The sequence below is a fragment of the Trachemys scripta genome, chromosome 2, assembly GCF_013100865.1.
Source record: "Trachemys scripta elegans isolate TJP31775 chromosome 2, CAS_Tse_1.0, whole genome shotgun sequence".
Lineage (NCBI taxonomy): Eukaryota > Metazoa > Chordata > Testudines > Emydidae > Trachemys > Trachemys scripta.
Window position 1 is genome coordinate 9,031,687 of NC_048299.1, and position 6,431 is coordinate 9,038,117.

Below are 6,431 nucleotides of genomic sequence, written 5' to 3' on the forward strand. Positions count from 1 at the left end.
TGGGTACTGCCCCCTCCCCTGCCCCCCACTGGAGACCGACCCCCCACAACCCCAGGCACTGTGTCCTACTTCCCTCAGGTAAGACCAACTGCTACCTACTGGCTTTTCCTGGGACAAATGAACTGTCCTCTGCTAGGAAAGATTGACCTTCCCCGCACTGAACTGCCCCCTTGCCCAGGAGAGACCAGTCTCAATCCTTGATCCCCTGGCATTAGGAGAGATCCAACACCACTTCCTCGCAGTTCCAGCAGTGCCTCTGGGAGAGACCCCTGTTTCTGTGATATAGCATCTCCTACATGGCACTGTTCCCTGCCAGTGAGACATACACAGGGGGCTGTGTCTATCTTTGCCTTAAGATAGATTAATTCTCCTGCCCCTGCTCAGTCTGGCAGTGCTACTGCTCCCACCTGCCCTGGAAGAGAGACATGCCTGGTACTACCTCCAGGGGGTGAGAGACTCTTTTCCCCCTATCTCCGCCCCGTGCACTTCTCTCTGTCCAGCACTGCCCCCCTTCCCTTGGGGAGAGACTCCCTGCTTGGAATTGCTCTCAGCTCAGCACTGCCCTCTGGCCCTAGGAGAGAGAGACCCCCCTCTAGCATTGCCTTAAGCTGGGCACTGCCCCCCTCCCCTGGGAGAGACCCTTAGCCCTACCCTCAATCCAGCACTGTATATCTGCTGTAGGATACCCCTAGTTCTGCCCTCAGCCTGGCACTCTCTCCTGCCTTCGGAAAGACACTCTTTGCACTGCTTCCTGTTCTTTCTGCCTTGGCACTAGCCCCCCCCCCTTGCCTGGCACTGCCCTTCAGTCTGCAGGTTGTGCCTACATACCTCCACCTTACAAACCCTGCTCTCTGCCTTCCAGGCCTAGCACTTTCACTTACCTCTGCCTTGGCACTGTTCACCTGGCCTTGCATGGCCCTGCCTCCTGCTTCAGTTCATGCCACTGTCCACTATGTGGTACTGCCCAGCTCCTCCTAATTATTCCTGGCCCTCCTACTGGGCACTGTTAACAAGTCCATCTGCCCACACTGTCCCATACCCCCGTCCACTTTCCCCTGCTTGGCTCTGCCTAGCAGCTGCTTTGGCACATTGTGTCTCTGACCTGATATTGCTGCTCACTTATTCCAGAATGGCACTGCACACTGAATGGTACATACCTTGGTCTCTTGCACTGTCTGCCTTGGTGCTGTTCATTTTCCACCTGCCCTTCTCCATTTCGGCCTGTTTGCCCAGGCCTTGTTTTGGCACTGCTGGATCTGGACCCATGCCCTGCTCTTCAGCCCTGGCAGAGTTGGTTCTGCACCTTTGCCATGACAGAGCAGGCTGAACACCACTGCTCCGCTCATCTGACTTAGTACTGCTACATGAACATCCTCTCCTCTCAGTCCATCTGCTCTTGGAACATCTGGATCGGCAGCGAGCGCCCTGCTGACCTCGACACAGCTGGGTATTAAACTACCCTCCCTGTACATCCCTATGAGCACAGGTGTGTTTTCCTCTCTCCACTTGCTGTGATATGTCCTCCCCTTATTCCCTGGCTTGCAGAGTTAGCGTTATGTGCCACCCCGCTTCCACAGACATAGCTCGATCATCACACTCTTCCCAAGGAGCAGCTGTTTTGACATCCTCTTTTCCACAGAGTTCGATCTGCATCCCCTTCCCAGGAATGGCAGGATCTGCTCTGGACTTGCCCTGGCAGAGATGACTCTGCACCCACTCATGTTGCCCATGTGCCCTAGAAACAACTGGATCAACAGCCTACCTACCCCTGGATATTTGGATCTTACCCTACCCTCTGTATACATCTGTATACATTTACATCTCCTCACCTGCCTTAGCACAGCTAGTTCCACACCTTCCATGTCCTGGTACAGCTGAGGTAACAGTGTCTCTGCTAAAATATCGTACTTTGCTGTCTGTCTTTTGTAGCCTCTCTTTATACACCAGCAAACTGACGCTGTTACAGCTCCTGAACTAGCTCACTTTCCCAATAATAGCTGGAGTCTAAGGCTAGGTCTACATTGGGGGGGGGGATCGATTTAAGATACACAAATTCAGTTACGCGAATAGCGTAGCTGAATTCGACGTATCCGAGCCAACTTACCCCGCTGTGAGGACAGAGGCAAATCGACCGCCGTGACTCCCCTGTCGACGGCGCTTACTCCTACCTGGGCTGGTGGAGTACGCACGTCGATTCGGGGATTGATTGTCGCATCCCGACAAGACATGATAATTCGATCCCCGAGAGATTGATTTCTACCCGCCGATCTAGGCAGGTAGTGAAGACAAGCCCTTCCTGTGCCCAACAGGAGGAATATAACCTGGAACAGCAATATCAGTAAATACTCTCCACTCTTTCTTCAACATATGGGGCTGATAGTCTTTCTATCTTTTTCTTCTCACAGCTTGCAAAGGTATTTCTCAGGTCAGTGCTGACCCAGCAAGTTCACACTTATGTGTTGTGTTCATCTCTTCCCTCCCACTCACTGCCTACCTTCTCCTTTCAGAGCTGGATTCGAATGTGTCCTGGGTTTGCTGCGTTACAGCAGTTCCTGCTTCAGTTAGATCAGAACCTTCCCTGCTAATTCATCATGACATAACCAACCAGCCTCCTCCTACTGCACAGTTGAATAAGCTTCTTGTTTCCCATTGTTCCAAGTACATGTGACTCAAGGCCTTCATCATCCACCTAGTCTGGTACAGGTAGGTTTAACCCTTTGGAAAGTGGATTGTTCCTGGTGGGAAGGAGGATGTATATGGTTTGCATGGGAGGCAGGGAGAATGTCTGGGGTTGGGGATCTTGGGCATGTTAGGACTGTTGCCTGGAGTCAGTCCTAGACTGAGGTGCCCCTTTAGTACTGGATATCTTAGCTGGTGCTCTGGTTAGTTAAGATCCAAATATACTGGGGGTAGATGTTGATTCCCATCCTGGCTGGTAGAGAGGAAACTGACATGAGCAAAGCAGGGAGATTGGCTTGGAGAGGGAGAGGCAGCCACTGAGAGAGCAAAGGAGCCCCTGTTGTAGGGGAGAAGGGAAGAGGAGGAGCTTAAGGTGTTTATTCACAGTAACTCCTCCTCCATTCACTAAGGGTGATTGATGCTTGCCAGGCTGTCACGGACTTGCATAGGTATCATGCTTATCTTTGCAGCATACCTAAAACAACATTTTTTTGAGTTCTCATTTCCTTCATGTAGTGTCACACAATAAATTCTCCTCTGCCTGCTATTCCTCCCTCCCTGGCCTCCATGGATACCCATTGGTTAACTCTACATTTACACCAACATACTGGAATCTCCAGTTCAATTCTTTCATCTTTAGTATCAATTCCTCTGCCTCTTGTCACTTCCACTGGAGCATTTTCAGATGAGCCATACTGCCTCCTGTTGCTCAGTCACTTCTTTACAGTTTCTGTATTCGGTTTTCTCTTTTCCCTGGTTGGATCAGTGCCTTTTTTCCTACTTAGATTTGCAAAGTTCACTTCAATGGTCATTGGTAATAAGAGTAGTGGAAGAACGCAGTGTTACCCTAGTGAAGGTAACAATTTTATAGCTTATGATTATACCATTATGATCAGCCAGTTTGGCCGTCTGCACAACACTGGCCAGAGAATCTCTCCTAGTGATTCCTGCATCAAGTTCATCACTTCTGGTTGAGCTAGAGCCTGTTGTTGAGTGAAAGACACCCAGTCTTGCTTTATAGATTCCAAGTGATGGAGAATACACTGTGGCCCAGGTAAGTTGTTCCGATGGTTAATTACCCTCACTGGTAAAAATTTGTGCCTTATTTCTAGTTTGAATTTGTCTAACTTCTGCTTCCAGTTACTGGATCTTGATGACTGAAAACTTAATACCTCATCTTTTCCAGTCCAGTTGGTGCAGCTGAACCACTTCATGCATTTTTAAAGCCAGAAGGGACCATTATGATCATCCAGTCTGACCTACTGCATAAGACAGGTCAGAGAATTACACCTAGTAAATTCCTGCGCCCAGCCCATGAGTGTGCCTTTTAGAAAGGCATACAGTCTTGACTTTTAGACTCCTCATGAAGGACTCTTGCTCAATATCTGGCAAAGATTGGGGCATGGATGAAAGCTGGCTGGCCGAGGCTTGACTCGGATAAGAACAAGGTAATGCTGGAAGGCTGGGGGAAGCAACGGGAAAGAATGATAGTGATTATCAGCCTGCTTGGTCGAAGGAGTGCACCTGCCATTTATCACTCTTGTTTGCCATTTAGGGACTGTGTTACGTCTTAGGCAGCCACTGGATGCCCCAGTAGCAGCTGTAGCCAAATTGCTTTTTCCCATCTGCGCTTGGCAAGGAGGGTGCAACATTTGCTTTCCAGTTCTGAGACATCATTACAGTTGTCCCTGTCGTTGTCACCTCAATATTAGACTATTGCAGTGTGCTCTACATTGGTTTGCACCTTAAGGTCATCTGGCAGCTGAAGTTACTGCTGAATGAGTTTGTCTGCCAATTTGTTTCATACAGAGAGCATGTTGTGTTGGTGTTCAAGAGTCTGAGAAGTTTGGGATGGAATTTAAGGTGTCGGTTTTGACCTACCAAGCTCTAAAAGGTTTGGGACCTGCCTCTCTCCCAATGTGAAGTTGCTACAGTGGTGTTCAGTGAGAGACCTCAAGGTAACAGCCTGATGCTTTAAACAGAAGAGAGCTGGAGGGAAGGTATTTTTCTTAAGGGGCCCTCTGACTCTGGACCTGGCTAATTTCCCAAGCCCTGTCCAGCAAAGGTTGGACCATTATAACTAAGACTCTACTTGAATTGTGGGATGATTGTCAAATAATTTCGGCTAAGTTGCAGACAAGACATGGAAAATCACGGAAAAGTAATAATGTACCTTTATTAATAGCGGTAATTTGGAAAAGCCAGAGTAGAACTATTTGTTTAAGAAAAAATTGCTGGAATTATATAAACATTCAAGTATTATGTTATGCCTGCTAATTTTTTTGATTACCAGACATTTTGCTGCAACTATATTACATTCATTTAAAAAAAAGTGACCGATACAATATACAATTTAGAAGACTAAAAGTCTTAACATAACTGCTGTAGAAAGCGAGTCCAGTCACTTTAGCCTTTAAAATTTTACAGGAATTGTATGTTAGTGCAGTACTAATTGCATACTCAAAATATATGCAAAATTGCAGACTGTGCAAAGTAAGCCAATTAAAATCCAAATAGCAGTGGAAGCCTAATGTTGTGGGATCTGCAACTTCCACAATATTGCAAATGAAGTAGGGGCTTAGTTATAACATTCAGCGCATGCTGTAAGACTCAACTCTTTTCCTAGGGTTTTCTGGAAGGGCTCATATTTTGAGATGGGGAGGATTCAAAATCTCTTTTATGGATAGCTCTCTTTGTATGTATTTAAGTTGTGTAGAAGTGCCGTAATCCTGCATAGTTAATTACTTTTAGACAAATGTAAATAACTAAAATAGACATACATGTTTTTGTAGCTCATACCAACAAGTATTTGTATTATACTTGCCAGAATGTATTCATGCCATATATAGTGACTACTAGATGTTCTCATCTCACAATGTGTATTGCTCAAAAATGTCCTCAGATGGGTTCATTAACTGCTATGCTGTGGCCAAGTATGTCTGGTATTTAGCAACTTAACACAGGGACACAGGACTAGCACTTTATGTAGTGGATAAATGTCCCTTGAGTTTCAAGGAAGAGATCAAGGATGCTTGTTGGATAAGAAGTGTGAGGCAGTTCTAAGTATAAATGACAGTGTGCAATGACAGAAGTAATGGAGGGATTCAGGAAATTGGGTGATGTGGTCACAGTGGTGACAGAAGAAGGTCATTTCATGACTTTACTATGACCTCTCTGGCCTTGACAACTGTCAACCTTGCCCCTTACAAATCTATTTAGTATACAGTAACTCCTCACTTAACGTTGTTATGTTGCTGATCTATTATGGACAGGGCCGGCTCTCGGTTTTTTGCCGCCCCAAGCAAAAAAATTTTTGGCTGCCCCCCACCCCAGCCCTGGGCTCCCCCCTGCCCACCAGTGCCCCCCCCCATCCCCTGCCACCCCAGCACTGGGCTCTCTCTTCCCCCCCAAAACCCCCTGCCGCCCCAGCACTGAGCTCCCCTCCACCCCAAACATTGGATCTGCTACCAGCACACAGCGGCTGAGCCCTGGCCCAGCCGCGACTCCATCCCCACGCGGGTGGAGCTGCTGGGCGGCGTGGAGCGGGAGTACTTCCAGGTGGCGGGGTGGCTGCGGGGCGGTGCGGAGAACACGGTTCCCTCCCTGGGTTTCGCGGTGTTGCTGGTGGCCGAGGTGGATCAGTTCGTGCTCACTGCCCTCACCCCCGACAGGCTGGCGGCCGAGGACCTGGAGAGCCATCCAGACCTGCTGCTCTTCAGCCTCACCGCACCTTGGCCCAGCCCCGGCGGGCG

General features: G+C 48.4%; 1 long non-coding RNA gene across 3 annotated transcripts; it reads left to right on the plus strand.

Annotated features, from left to right (window-relative positions):
• Positions 1-1,754: 1,754 nt before the first annotated feature.
• LOC117871968 lies at positions 1,755-4,828 on the plus strand. Of its 3 annotated transcripts, XR_004644367.1 has the most exons (4): positions 1,755-1,879; positions 2,508-2,703; positions 3,871-3,954; positions 4,489-4,828. It is a non-coding gene; the product is annotated as an uncharacterized LOC117871968 (long non-coding RNA). The 3 variants fall into 3 exon arrangements; XR_004644365.1 differs by having other exon boundaries at positions 3,866-4,828; XR_004644366.1 differs by having other exon boundaries at positions 3,871-4,828.
• The last annotated feature ends 1,603 nt before the right edge of the window (positions 4,829-6,431 follow it).